Source organism: Pan paniscus, chromosome 7 (genome assembly GCF_029289425.2).
Source record: "Pan paniscus chromosome 7, NHGRI_mPanPan1-v2.0_pri, whole genome shotgun sequence".
NCBI classification, from domain to species: domain Eukaryota; kingdom Metazoa; phylum Chordata; class Mammalia; order Primates; family Hominidae; genus Pan; species Pan paniscus.
In genome coordinates this window covers 69,297,759-69,313,641 of record NC_073256.2, presented here as the reverse complement: position 1 = coordinate 69,313,641, position 15,883 = coordinate 69,297,759, and the positions used below count along the sequence as shown (strand labels likewise).

At 41.7% G+C, this 15,883-nt stretch overlaps 1 long non-coding RNA gene across 2 annotated transcripts; it reads left to right on the top strand.

Moving 5' to 3' along the window:
• The first annotated feature begins 7,478 nt into the window (after positions 1-7,478).
• LOC117981570 (uncharacterized) lies at positions 7,479-14,516 on the top strand. 2 transcript variants are annotated; one of them, XR_004673158.3, is made up of 3 exons: positions 7,479-7,585; positions 8,261-8,517; positions 9,596-14,516. It is a non-coding gene; the product is annotated as an uncharacterized LOC117981570 (long non-coding RNA). The 2 variants fall into 2 exon arrangements; XR_008626392.2 differs by having other exon boundaries at positions 9,600-14,515.
• Positions 14,517-15,883: the final 1,367 nt, after the last annotated feature.

Here is a 15,883-nt window from a genome sequence, read left to right as displayed (position 1 = left end):
TCTCAGCATTTTATGGTGTCACAGACCCCTTTGAAAATAGCATAGATTTCATGAATCCTATTCCTCCCAAAATGCCACAAACACACATACACACACACACACAGATTTATGTACTATTTCATGGGATTTGTCAATGTATTAGTTTACTCTTGCATTGCTATAAAGAAATAATGGAGACCGGGTAATTTATAAAGAAAAGAGGATTTATTGGCCCAGGGTACCTCAGGCTGTACAGGAAGCGTGATGTTGGCATATGCTCTGTCTCTGCAGAGGCCTCAGAGAGCTTCCAATCATGGCGGGAGGTGAAGGTGAACAGCCACATCACATGGAGGGAGCAGGAATAGGGGGTAGGTGCTACACACTTTTAAACGATCAGGTCTTGGGAGACTCACTCATTGTCTCCAGAACAGCATCAAGGGGATGGAAGGGAAGCACCAGCAGCTTGGAGGATGGAGGAGAAGGCAAGGGCAAGATGAGCTGATGCTCATGACTGTGGGGGTGGGGTGGGGTAGGGTAAGGTTAATTGGTGACCCTGTGTATAAAAAATGTTTAATGCTTTCTGATTTTTAAATTTTTAATTAAATTTTTAAATATATATTTTATTTTGAAATAATTTTTTAAATTTTTAATTGACACATAATTGTACATATTTAGGGGTACAGTGTGATGTTTTGATACATGTCTACATTGTGTAATTATCACATCGTATATTTGATTGCATAATAATCAAAGGATAATTAGCATACATATCACCACAAACATCATTTCTTTGTGGTGGGAACTTAAAAAATCCTTTCTTCTAGATATCTTGAGATATACAATACCTTATTTTGACTATTTTCACCCTATTGTACAATAGGACACCAGAGCTTATTCCTCCTAATTGTAACTTTGTACCCATTGACCAACCTCTCACCCCCCACCACTCCAGCCAGTGTCTGGCAACAACTGTTCTATTCACTACTTCTGTAAGATCAACTTTTTTAGATTCCACGTATGAGTGAGAAGATGTGCTATTTGTCTTTCTGTGCCTGGTTTATTTCACTTAACATAATGTTCTCCAGGTTTATCCATGCTGTCACAAATGACAGGATTTCATTCTTTCTTAAGGCTGAATAGTATCCCATTGTGTATATGTCCTGCATTTTCTTAATCCATTCATCTGTAGAAGGACACTTAGGTCGATTCCAAATCTTGGCTATTGTGAATAGTGCTGCAATAAACATGAGAGTGCAGATAACTCTTAGTCAGATAGTACTGATTTTATTTCCTTTGGATATATACCTAGAAGTGGGATTGCTGGATCATATTGTAGTTCTATTTTTAATTTTTGAGGAACCTCCATGTGGTTTCCCAAAAAGGCTAATTTGCATTCCCACTAACAGTATGCAAAGGTTCCCTTTTCTCCACATCCTCACCAACACTTGTTATCTTTTGTCTTTTTGATAATGGCCGTTCTAACTGGAGTGAGGTGATAGTGCCTTGTGGTTTCGTTTAGCATTTCCCTGATGATTAGTGATGCTGAGCATTTTTCCATATACCTGTTGGCCATTTGTATGTTTTCTTTTGATAAATAAAGACACAAAGCTGTAGTGATCACACTACCTGACTTCAAAATATACTACAAAGCTATAATTACCAAAACAGTATGATATTGGCATAAAATTAGACACATAGAACAAGGGAACAGAATAGAGAACTCAGAAATAAACCCATGCATCTATAGCCAACTGATTTTTGACAAAGGTGCCAAGAATGCACATTGAGAAAGGATAGTCTCTTCAATAAATGGTGCTGGGAAAATAGAATAGCCACATGAAAAAGAATGAAACTAGGATCCTATCTCTTACCATATACAAAAATCAACTCAAAATGAGTTAAAGACTTAAATGTAAGACCCAAATCTATAAAACTACTAGAAAACAACACAGGGAAAATGCTTTATGACATTGGACTGGGCAAGGATGCTTTGGATAAGACCTCAAAAGCACAAGCAATAAAAGCAAACATCGACAAATGGGATTACATCACACTAAAAACTTCTGTACAGCAAACAAAATAATCAAGAGTGAAGAGACAACCCACAGAATGAGAGAAAAATTTGTAAACAATGCATCTGACAAAGGTGTAATATCCAGAATATGTAAGATGATCCTGTTTTAAAAGGCAATATAGCAATAAGTTTCAAGATCTTTAAAAATAAACCTTCTAATTTTGTCACTCCATTTATAGGAGTCTAGTTTAATTAAATCCTAAGTGATGCTCACAGAGATTCATGTAACTATTCAGGGAATAGCTAGTCCAATATAGATTGGAAAAAAACTCTAAATGATTAATGAGATAATTAATACATCAGTCAGACATATTTATATTTAAGGCTACTATGCTGACATTGGAAATCAATTTGTTTAAGAATTCTTAATGATACAAGACAACTTTTCAAGATATTTTAAGTAAAAAAAGCATAAAATAAATTATAATTTTGATTAGGTGAATTGATATGTGCTTGTATATTTGTAGAAATAACAAGTTTCTGCATTGTATTTAAAATTTGGGTCTACTAAGATCATAATTTACTTTAAAATCTTAAGTACAATAATACATTGTATTTAAAATTTGTATGTGCTATGATTACTAGTTACTTTTACTTATGAATCCTATGCTAGGAAGAAAGAAACCTCACAAATGGGTTTTCATAACTTTAAGAGAATCTATACATGTTCATACTGTGATTTGGGTCAACTAAAACAAGGCCAGTAAAGTCAAAGTTGAATTAAGTACTGCATGTTTCACAGGTGTCACAGTGAAACAGCAAAATAATGAACATAACTAATTCCATTTTTGTTTAAGGAGCTTTTACTCATCCCTGCACGTAGGCTAGGATAATTGAAGAGCACTGAGATAAAATACAGAAACAGCAATTACATAGTTTTTGAAGCTAACTCTGGGATTAAAGGAGAAGTATGTAAACGACTAACAATGTTCTGTTGAAGATTTATGGGCGCACTATGACCTGACCAAGGACAAAAAACTTCCCAGCCTCCTCGGACCGTCCCTGGAGCCCAGATGTCTGCAGTCATCGACTACCTTGCAATCCCAATTTCCTCCTCTTCCCCCTGCCTATAACATAAGAAGACCCTGAAATTGTACTGACTTCAGATGTTACTTTAGGACATTGGTCACCATCTTCTCAGTTTGCTGGCATGTCAAAATAAAGTTGCCTTCCTTGCTTTAACTTTTGTCTCTCAATTTTTGGCTGGTGCAGTGAGCAGAATGAGTTTGGACTCAGTTACATAGTAATTTTAAGTTGTAATAACCCTATATAATAAATACATAAAATTTCTCACAAACAAGTAGAACAGATATTATAGTCTCAAGATCAAGGGTTTTACAAAAACCATTTTGACTACAGTATAAACTCACAATGGTATTGATTGTAAATAAATCACTCCATTTCATGGTGGAAAATACAAAATACACATGACTTCAAACAATCTTTGCTGGATTTGGCTCTTCGAACAATTTTTAGTGTCTTCAAAGGCTCTTCTCATGTTCTCCCAGGTTACCTCTTTTCTTTAATGGGTAGGTCAGCGCTTTGCACCCTCTCAGAGTTATAAAGCTCCACCGTAATTGCTCTCAGAGCTTGTGGCGTTGGGTTTTAATGATGATTTAAACAAGGGGTGTCCACTCTTTTGGCTTTCCTGGATCACATTGGAAGAAGAATTGTCTTGGGCCACCCATAAAATACACTAACACTAATGATAGCTGATGAGCTTTAAAAAAAAAATCACAAAAATATCTCATAATGTTTTAAGAAAGTTTACAAATCTGTGTTGGGCCACATTCAAAGCCATCCTGGGCCACAAGTGGCCCTCAGGCCGAGAGTTGGACAAGCTTGATTTAAACCAAGGCTGAACAAGTATTGGAGCTCACGTTTCCCTCTTTCCACACATCTACATTCCGTGAAATTTTACCAGCAAAATATATCTGGGATGTGGCCTCTTTGTGGCCACACCCACCCCTTTCTCCTGCCGGGTTTCTCTCCTGTTCCTCACGCTGGCCAGGAACCCTCTGAATCTGGGCTCCGTGCGGGCCACTCCCTGCCTGTCCTCCCCCAGGAAGCCTCCTCGGCTGAGAAGCGACTTTGGGCTGGCGGACCTGGCCCTGGCGCTTTCTTCAAGGCTGAAGAGCTTCCTTCCACGCTGTGGCCCGCGCCTCTCACGTCTCCCCTGGAATCGGCTGCCAGGCACCCTGGCCTCAGCGCTGGACTCCTCGGAGTCTGCTTCCTCCTCCCAGAGGCCTTCTCTGACCCGCATCTAACTGGTATTCCCTCGTTCTTCTTGTTCGCAGCAATGTCTCACGCCCTTCCTTCAGTAACTTGATGACTGTTTATGAGGTTTTTATTGTGGCTCTTTGCTTGCCTTGTGGCCTCCCCACGGCAAATCAGAGGAGGCCAGAGTCACTTCCCTGCACCCGGCTCCTCACGCGGTGTCTGGTAAGCAGTAGATGCTCAGTGTGTGTGTGAACAATGTGCACGTGGAGTGGACAGTAAACAGGCCCTGGCGAGGCCTTGGTAAGCGTGTTCAACAACATTGGTCTCTGGCAGGTTGGATCAGGACTGATTTTAATTTCCTGTCTATACATTTCTGTATTGTGCAATTTTTCTCAGTGAGAATTAATTAATTTTGAGATCAGAGAAAAGCCTTAAAAAAAGAAAGGCCAAGGAAAGAACGGCCGCCTCCTGAGGTTTCAGTGAAGGGAGGACGGATTCCAGGATTCTGGGCACGTCGCTTGCAGAACCACAGAAAGGTCCGAATGGAGGTAGTACCCTTGCAGGCACATGGGCTCCTGGGTGATAGTGAGCGGAGGCTGAGCTGAGCTCTTTCGGTGCCCCAAGGCCCTTGGGCTCTGGAGAAGAATGGACAAATTCAGCTATGGCATAGCAGGGAGGTTGAGCGACGAAAAGTAAGAGGCACTTTGGGGTTAAATCAGCCTTTTAAAAAAGTAGTCAAGAGGTAGGGAATGAGTTGCTTGATTTCTTCAAGAGTGCACGCAAGGAGGGCCTGGGAGGCAGTGCCAGGGTCTGGTGGGATGCCTCCTGATAAAGGGTGGTGATTTACATTGGAGCCGTGGTTCATACTGCTAAACCCTTTTTGGAGGTTCAGTTTTTCCATCTATAAAATGGTGTTAATAGTGCCTATTTGGCAGCTTTGATAGGAAGATGAAATGAGATCGTGTATTTTAGTTAGGCGCTTATTACAGGTCCTGATGCATAGTCAGTGCTCACTTACTCCAGTAACCAGGACCAAATTCTGTTGGGTCATCTCCCTACAAGAGAGAGGCTTCCCAGGATGAGAAGGCACTCCAAAATTGTGCTGTACAATTCAAGTTAGAATCCAGTTTGGGAGCCATTGCCTTGAAGCACTCACCAGCCTGTAATTGTCCATACTTTCCTCTTGCCCTAAATTTTCAAAAGGAGTGGTTGTTTTCCAAGTTACCTGCCAATATCCACTTTTTGAATACCCCTCAGCAATTACCATTGCTATGCTAATTTAGGTGAAAAAACACAAAAGAATTCTTTTTAAAATTTCCATTAATGCAAATGGGTTTCTGGAAGTGAATATCGTGGCCTTGTTTTGGTCACTGATTTGTGGGTGGACATTGTGAAATGTCATTTCCAATAGCAGGTTTGTTTTGTTCTGGAACTTTGACCCACAAGTGAAGCCTCTGCAATTCCTTTCAGTGAGAGAGACAATGGCATGACACTCTGTGCTCTTGCTTTCTTGCTTTTATGTGCACATCCGGACAAGTTGAAAGCTGAGTGGAAAGCAGCACTTTCTTACAATTTTCAAAGGTACATTGAAGATAAACATCATTTGAATTGTTAAGTCAATCTTTACAGTAGAGGAAGAAAAATTGTGAGCAGCACAGATAGAAAACTGGGGCAAACCAATGTAAGAAATGGTCTGGCTGAGTCATGTTCCTGTTCCCGTCAGATTTTCCTGTGAAAGACATGAGGACAGACGAAGGCAGAGGTAAAGATGGCAGGTTCTTGGCCGAATCACTTGTTCTGGCTTGAGATTCTTAGCTAATGCTCTACTTCATAAGCAAACAACTCACAGAGACAAATTATGAGTCAGCACATGAAATAATTTCTAACAACAAAATAAAATACAGCCCACCACACCCATCCTCAGTGCTGTAGAGTGTTTATGGGGCATCTCTGGTATCTTTGAGGTTGTCTCATTCACTCCTTTAGTGAGCACAGATGACCCCAGGGCAGTGGTGGGGAGGGCCGGGATATGGACAAGGTGCCACAATAATCAAGGGATTAGGTAAAGCTGGTGTGTGTGTCTTTGCAGGGGAGTGGGCATAGGGGATAACAGAAATCATAAAGCCAGGAAATGGTATCTAAATGGGTCTTTAAAGTGTTAGGGAAACATGTCCAGGAAATTCAGCTTTTGAGGCCAAGAGACTGAGAATTAGGGAGGAGAAAGGGGACACCTGGGGTGGGGCATGGGCCCTGGAGGCTGCTGTGGGATCTGGGTGAGTGGGATGGCTGTGCTCAAAAGGCCAGGATGGGGCCAGCAGTCCTTCCCAGGTCACAGCAGCTGGAATACAAAACATTCTGCACGCTCAGGACCAGGGTCTTTCTGGGTAGCCAAGGGAGGGAGGCTCAGCTAGATGTGCTTCACTTGCTTTGTGTGAGGGATTCCTCACTGTACCCACTCAGAAACCCTCAGGAGCATGCACAAAAGTGAGCCCTGAGATCCTGGGCCTCTTCAGACAGCTTAATATCCCTAAAGTCCTGTGACTCACAGCCCTGCAGGTGGCCAGCATTTGCCGAGAGAGGACCATCTTCCCGCCCTCCCCCTCACCTGCATCACCACACTCTGTGGTGTGGTCAGAGGCTGGGCTAGGGAGACAGAGGGCATGGGCACAAGTCCTGGCTCTGCCCCTCGCTCACCATCTCTGAGGCCTTAGACAAGCAACTTGACCTCTCTGTGCCACTGTTTCTGTTTCCGTAAAATGGTGATAACAAGAGTACCTAACTGGTAGGCTGTTTTAGGAATGTGTGAGATATGGCCTTAGGATAGAGCTCAGCACATCATAAGCTGTAGATGTTTTAAATACATCCCATCCATTAGTGCCTAATGTCCCCGCCAGTTTTTGGATTGAAGTATAACCAAACAGACAACATCATCAATACCAGCTGGCACTTCCAGCGCAGAAGAAATGTGAGCGTCCTGGGCGGAAAATCTGAGTTTCACCGGGAGATAAAGCTATGTTCTTTTTTCATATAGCCCCAGAATCCAGTGCTGTGTTTCCAGCAGCCGTTTTATTCCCTCCCCTTTCTGTGTGTCTCTAGCCCATTTCCAATGGGTAATCTGTCTGGATGATCTGAAGATCTCAGGGGACCGATCCGCCCCTTCCGCCCGTGATAATTTTCTCTAATTGCTTTGTCCTGTTTTGAGTCTGTGCTGCTAAGCAACACGCGCTGAGCGCTTTCTCTTTCTGATTCTTCCTTTACTCTATCCAGCTCGGTAGGCGTGCCCTTTGAACCAGACATACACAGCAAACAAAGGTAAATGACAAAGGAGGAGAGAGCCAGCCAAGGGGAGCGAAAGGCCCCAGCCCCACACCGTGCAGAGCCTCGCGCTGCAGAGAGTGCAGGCGGCGCCCACAGAGCGAGGATGGGGGGTGGGGGGACGGTCCCAGCTCTGCGGAGGGGAGGCCGGGTGGGAGCTGCGTCCCCAGCGGCTGCGCTGCCGCCTAGGCAATTGGGGGCTACCCTAGCCTTCCCAGATCAGCCTTTGGCCTCGTCTTCTCTGAGGGTCTCCTTTCCTTCCCCCTGCCTTGATGAGAGAGAGAGGGAGGACGGCAAGCGCCTTGCTGGTGTGGCCCCGAGCCCAGAAGTCCCGAAAATTTGCCTGGTAGGATGTGCGGGGAAGGATCCTTTGATGAGTTTGTGGAAAAGGTTTTCAGCCCAGAAACTGTTGTGGCCTTAACACAGATGAAAGCTGCAAGGCAACCATTTTATTTCGGATTCTGCACAAACTGCCGCAGCCGTGGCGGACCCCCGAGGCTGAGCCTGCCTCAGTCTATCCTCACTGCGCGCGTCTCCGACGCGGCAGGGCGGTCTGTAGGGCGCACCTTGGCTCTGCCCCTCCTTCTGCAGCACCCATGGGATCGCCTTCTCTGTCGGAAGAGACCGATAGTGTTTACGACTGTTCTAATATTTGTTTTCTCAAACGCACAGAGCCGACCGAGGGCAGGAGCCCCCACAGGCGCTTGCGCACAGCGTGCGGGGTAATCAGTCAGATGGGTTTGCGTTTCCTCTCCGCGGGTTCAACCTCATTCATGGAGCACGACCCGACCCCTCTCACTTGGTCAGCAAAACAAGAGGCCAGGATGTCTGCTGACAAGGGAGCCAAGCAGAAGACACTAGTGTTTTCTGCCTTGCTAATGATGTAGCCCAAGTGCTAGGAGCCAACACAATCCCTTCACCAGCATGAGGTCTGTGTCTCTCTGTGTCTCTCTTTGCTTTTGAACCTTAAACATTTTTGTTTATCAAATATTTAATACCTACTAAAACACATTTGCATATATAAAGATATAAATAATACTGTAGTCCTCATCATCACCAAATGAACACCTGGACACTTCCCTCCATCCCCACCTGTTTAAGGAAAAGTTCATGTTAGGCCCTCCCAGGCTCCCTGGCCCCTCTGTAATCCCTGCCCCTCCCCCATCCTTCCAGTAACCACTGTCTGTTGCCAGGCTGGAGTGCAGTGGCGCCATCTCAGCTCACTGCAACCTCTGCCTCTTGGGTTCAAGCGATTCTTCTGCGTCAGCGTCCCGAGTAGCTGGGACTACAGGAGCGTGCCACCACGCCCACCTCATTTTTTGTATTTTTAGTAGACATGGGGTTTCGCTGTGTTAGCCAGGATGGTCTCGATCTCCTGACCTCGTGATCCACCCGCCTCGGCCTCCCAAAGTGTTGGGATTACAGGCGTGAGCCACTGCGCCTGGGCTTTGCTTTTCTTTATGGTTTACTTCAGGTCTGTTATTAATTAATATATTATTCAATTTTACATACCTTTAACTTTTATATAAATAGAATCACACTAAGTATTTTTCTGCAACCTGTTTTCCAAAATATCAATATTATCTTCCAAAAGTCTATCCATGTTGATGAGTATACCTGAGTTCCTTCCTTTTTTTAACCTCATCTATGGAATGAGTATGCCAGCATTTACTCATCTGTTCTCCTATTGGTAGTTATTGGGTTTAGCTCTATTTTCTTGTTCCTCCAACCAGTGTAGGTCTGGCCAAACTTGCAGAACTCCTGTGCAGAGGGCAGCAGTTCTTAAACTTTTTGTTCTCAGGACCTTATTATTATTATTATTATTATTATTATTATTATTATTGAGACAGAGTCTTGCTCTGCATCCAGGCTGGAGTGCAGCGGCTCGATCTTGGCACTCTGCAACCTTCACCTCTGTGGCTCAAGGGATTCTCCCACCTAAGCCTCCTGAGTAGCTGGGAGTATAGCTGCCACCATGCCTGGCTAATTTTTTTATTTTTTGTAAAGACAGGTTATCACCATGTTGCCCAGGCTTGTCTCAAGCTCCGGGGGTCAAGTGATCTGCCTGCCTAGGCCTAGCAAACTGCTGAGATTATAGGTATGAGCTGCCACGCCTGGCCTCCCAGGACTCTTTGATGCTCTTTAAAATTATTGACAAAAGGACTTTTGTTTATGTGGGTTACATCTGTCAACACTTGCTGTATGGAAAACTAACAGTGAATGATTGTTAAAATATTCATTAATTCATTACAAACAATAATTGCATGTGATCAGAAATAACATTTTAATGAAGAGATATTTCTCAAAACAAAAAATGAGAAGAGTGCTATTGTTTTATATTTTAGCAAATCTTTTGAATGTCTGTCTTAATAGAAGATGGCCAGATTCTCATATCCACTTCTGCATTGGGTCTGCTGCAATTGGTTGTTTTGGCTGACATATATGAAGAAAATCCAGCTTCATGCAGATATATAGTTGGAAAGAGAGAAACATCTTAATAACCTTTTTAGAGAATTGTGGATATTCTTTGAAACTACATCAAAACTAGATAAGAGATAGTTTCCTAAAGGTTCATTCTAATGAAGAATCTGAAACATTTCAATAAATGTTTTGCATTCTGTTACATTAAAATCCATAGCTCTTTGAGTGGATCTCATACTCAAGCATGATTTTCATGCATTGGTCATTTGAAAAATAATAGCTCACTGAGTTATGTGAGTCTTCTAAATGTTGACACATTTCCTTAGCAATACAAAAATATATTACATTAATTAACATCACCTCCAATCTCATTAGAGAACTCTTTTAAGTCTTTGGGAATTTTGAAGCCTTCATAGTAGCAGTCGCAAGTTTTCTAAAATTCTAATTTTTGCTTGAAAGCTCAAATTCTGCATGTTGGTAACCAGAAAAAAAAAAAAGCTCAAATTTTTAAATTATTTACAACAAATATGACAGGTTTTTTTGTTTGTTTGCTTGTTTTTGTTTTTAGACAGAGTTTTGCTCTTCTCGCCCAGGCTGGAGTGTAATGGCGTGATCTCAGCTCACTGCAACCTCTGCTTCCCAGGTTCAAGCAATTCTTCTGCCTCAGCCTCCTGAGTAGCTGGCATTACAGGTGCACGCCACCATGCCCAGCTAATTTTTGTGTTTTTAACAGAGATGGGGTTTCACCATGTTGATCAGGCTGATCTCGAACTCTTGATCTCAGGTGATCCACCTGTCTCGGCCTCCTCCCAAAGTGCTGGGATTTCAGGCATGAGCCACTGTGCCTGGCCACCATTTTTTTTTTTTTAAAGGGATGAGCTCGCTGGGTGGTTTTTAAAAAGATGCCAGTCATTCTTTCGATTAAAATGAAAAAATGAAAAAACAGTTAGTTTAAAAAAAAAAAAACCTAGTTCAGTTCACAGCTCAAAGAGTTGCTCAGAGAATTTTCCTCAATATAATCACTGTGCACACACAGGTGCCCTGTACTTCCTATTTAGTCACACAGAATATTAAAAAGACATGTAATCAGGCCCTAGATTTTGTAAAATCAATTCAGTTTCAATTTCACTGGGGTGAAATGGTTAAGTGAAACTGGGTGTTTATTTTTTAGCTGCAAATGCTTGGTGGTGGTGGCCACATGACTGCTAGTGTGGTTTGGTACCATGGCCTTGGGTCACGCTAAGCACCAGCAGTTTTACCCACCATGGCTTTTGCACCATCAGTGCAAATGTCAGCACAATGTAAAAAGCAAATAATGTACTAGTATTATCATGAAAATAGTTTTGACCTGGTAGACATCTCAAAAAATATCTCTAGGGACTCCCAGAGTTTTGTAGAACACACTTTGACAACCATTACTCTAGGGTACAAACTTAGAAATGGAACTGCTGAATTGTAGGTTGTGTTTATGTTTAACTTCCAAAATACTGCCAAATTGTTTTCCAAAATGAATGTACCAATTTATACTTAAACCACCAGTGTATGAATTCTGGTTTCTTTGTCTTCCCTAAACTTGGTACAGCCACATATCTCTTCTTTTTTAAAAAATTCATTATTATTATTTGTTTTGAGACGGAGTCTTGTTCTGTCACCCAGGCTGGAGTACAATAGCGAAATCTTGGCTCACTACAACTTCTGCCTCCCGAGTTCAAGTGATTCTCCTGCCTCAGCCTCCCGAGTGGCTGGGATTACAGGCACATACCACCACCTGGCTAATTTTTTTATATTTTTGGTAGAGACGGGGTTTCACCATGTTGGCCAGGCTCATCTCAAACTCCTGACCTCAAGTGATCTGCCCCCATTGGCCTCCCAAAGTGCTGGGATTACAGGTGTGAGCCACCGTACCTGGCCACATATCTCTTCTTAAATTTGTGCTGTTCTAACTGGTATACTGAAGAATACATTTAGTGTTGATTCATTAATTGCTTATTTATGATAAAAATTTAAACCTTATTGACATACATTAAAAAAACCTCAATAAATGGAGATAACATGTTAATTTTTAAATTGTGCTCTTATAGATGAACGAGCTTACTAAAATACCAGAACTTTCTATTACTTATTCTTTACAACAATCTTATGAAGTAGTTACTATAGTTTCACACCTGAGAACTGAGGCGTGGGAGGGGTAAGAATCTCATTCAGGGTCCCACAGCTTGCTGGGAAGGTAAGCCAACACTACACCACCCTCATGGACTCAGGCACCACACACATTCAACCAGGCAGGGGTTTAGGAAGAAAAAGGGAAAATACGAGAAGACACAACATTTATTTTTTATATAAGGCTGTCACTGGGCCAGGTATGGTGGTTTATGCCTGCGATCCCAGCACTTTGGGAGGCTGAGGCTGATGGATCACTTGAGGTCAGGAGTTCGAGACCAGCCTGACAACATGGTGAAACCCCATCTCTACTAAAAATACAAAAATTAGCTGGGTTTGGTGGTGGGCACCTGTAATCCTAGCTACTTGGGAGGCTGAGGCAGGAGAATTGCTTGAACCCAGGAGGCGGAGGTTGCAGTGAGGCAAGATCACGCCGTTGCACTCCAGCCTGGGTGAAAGAGGGAAACTCCGTCTCAAAAAAAAAAAAAATGCTGTCATTGATTTCTTATGGAATTTTGGCTGGGATTTATTTTTATGTAGGCTTTCAAATTGTTATAAATCTTTCTGACTTATTTAATGCCAACAGTATTTTATCTGCTATAGAGTACTTCAGGAAGAAGACTGATTTATTCCTTGAAAAAGTGGCAGTGATACCATAATTTCAAATTCATTTCAGCTGTTTTCTTACTCCCTTAGTACAGATGCTCCTCAACTTATGGTTAAGTTACATCACAATAAATCCATCCTACATTATCATAGGTCGAAAATACACTTAACACACCTAACCTACTGAACATCATAGCTTATCCTAGCCTACCTTATGTGCTCAGAACACTTACATTAGCTCACACTAGGCAAAATCATCTAATGCAAAGCCTATTTCATGATAAAGTGTTAAATAGCTCATGTAATTTATCGAATGCTGTATTGAAAGTGAAAAATAGAATGGTTGTATGGGTACTCTACTTAATGTGTATCGCTTTTGCGCCACTGTAAAGTCAGACCATTTTAAGTTGGGGTCTGTGTGTAGCAGACATCAGAAGTGGTGGTGTTCGTTCCCATCCCTTGGTGGCTGAGTAAGCATAGCTTGTGGTGTGTGGAAAATCGCTCAGGTACACTACCAGGCAGGTTGTTCTGTTCTACACACAGAACAGATGGGCTCATGGACCCAATTAAAATGCTTGAATCATATTTTTAACTTAATTGAAATCACACAGTGAGAAGCAAAGGAGAAGAGAAGGGCCGGTTAACACACTTGGTTAAGGTGCAGTAAGAGGGAAAGATTCCTGTCTGAATCTTGGGGCACTCAATGTCAGATCACCTGAGACCCAAATGGGTGTCATTCGTGGGTGGCCAAATGAAGACTCATGAATATTAAGTACTCGTGTATCTTTAGCATATCCCAAATACCTAGTGTCTCTTCTACACTTTTTACATTATGACTATTTAGTACCCAAGTGGTGCCTCATGATTATTAGATATATTTTTATCCTTCCTTCTGTCTATGTTTAGCACACATGGTCTACTGATTAACTGCTAATCTTGTGCTTAACACATCTTATGAGTTCTGTTTATGTTCAACAATATTTTTGCTTTCCAGTTTCTTATCCATTTAAAACATCTTAAAAAGTTATGCTTATGTTTGACAAACTACACATTTATTAATCTGATAGGCTGAATATTCTCAATGCAAATGCATGTTATAGTTTGGAAAATGGCCATTTCAGGAAACATTATTTCTGTCTGTTTTAAACAAAAGCAACATATTTGTGTAATTAAGATAGCTAACAGTTGTAGCTAAGAATTGGGCATTTTTATGAAGTCTATATTATCTTACTGTTTTAATCACCTAAAATTGTACTGTCTAATAGGTAGCCTCTGGCTACATGTGGCTACTGGGTACTGGGACCTTGGCTGGTCCATTAAGTTCACATTGAGATGTGCTGCAAATGTAAAATATGTACCAATTTCAAGGTTTAGTATGAGAAAAGCAAAATGTCTTACTAACACTTTGTATATTGATTACATATTGAAATGATGTTTTGGTTATATTGATTACTTAAATTATTAAAAATAATTTTACCTGCTTCTTTTTGCTTTTTAAAATGTGGCTACTGGAAAATTTCATTATACATGTGGTTTGTACTATGTTTGTACTGGAAAATGCTCATCTAGAAAATAGTGCCATCTAATTGCTTATTGGGTTTTGAAATGCACCCATTATAATGGATTCAAAAATCCTTCCTGTTTAAGGAAACAGGAAGTCTTTCTTAGCTTTTTGAGAGGTTTAAATTGTTTGTTCACAGATGGACATTTTTTGTGTAAAAATTAGTTCTATATTTTGATATTATAAGCCACTAAGACCTCTTTTTAAGATGAAAGGGTCTGTTCTCTCATTCCAAATCCGTCGATATTTTTCCTTCTCCCTAACTTGCTCAGTATAGATAAAATGTAAATGCTTCCTTTGGTAGCGTTTATTCATACGTATGGTATAACATTGTTTTTCGTGGCCACTCAGAAGATACAGTGAACATTGCCAATTAAGTCTGTGAAGCTGCTCCACACTGGATACGGAGAGCACAGTGTGAAGGAGAGGGGTCTTCCACATGGGCTGCCCTTTGCCTTTACCTTACTGTGTAAGCAGCTTTCTTCCCCATTCCTCTGGAGAGGCTAACAGGAAGCAGAGTGGAAACCAGCATTCCAAGAGACGGTGGGAGGCAGGCAGCCAAGACATGAATGGTGGTGGATAAGTCATTTGGATGCTTTTAGGTTGCCTTTTAGTTTTCAAGACTATAGTATTCCAATAATATACAGTGATTTCTAACCAGGGGAGGTGAGAGGAAGTGTGCGTAAAATATTTGTTTATTAAAGGAATAATAGGTTTAAAAACCTCAAAGTACACTCATGAGGATGACCTTGTAGGTGATATCTATCCCTATTTGTTTTTCAGTATCTAAGTGTTAAAAGGAATCATGTTAAAGCTACCTTAAGCCCTCTTATGCAAAAAGCCATATAAAGACCTCTGGTAGCTCACAGTGGGTGCAGACAGTCCTACTGAGAGCTCTCAGCAAGTAAGTAGGAGCTGAAGTTAAGTCATTATGGATACTAATTCACAATCAGTGCATATGTCCTGGGGTAGAGCAGGAGGTGGCAAATGGAAGCCATTTAGACACCCTTGCTACACGATGTTGTCTGGGGGCAGCCCCTGCTCCTGTCTCCAATCTTGGCTGCCACATTGAGGAAGTGGGATATTAGGGAATATTGACATGGAGGAAGAGGACTTGGTGCTCTGAGGAGCTCAGTTTGGAGAGAAATTTTAAGCCAGAGCTTGGGCAAAGCTTTCTTGACTACGAGTGCCTTAAACAGGGCAGGGGTCAAACCAGAGAAACAAGGAGACCAGGAGTCTTGGAGACAATGTGAAGTGTTCAGCAGAAAATGTGAAAAACTGTGTAGCTGTCTTCTTAAATTTGAAATCTGAAATCACTGACTCTTCAATAGCTTTTCATGTCCTCATCTGAAAGACCTTTCCAAATGAAGATCTATCACATGTAAAGCTTTCCTAAAGATTGCATAGTAACAATGCGGTATACATGTTGCCCTCTGAAAATGCAGTTTCCTCTGTTTTTCTTTTCTCCCTCCGCCCCCCTCTTTTTTGTGCTTTAGAAACCACTGTGCTTCCCACTTTAAAAGGACATTGGGTGAATTACCCACTAT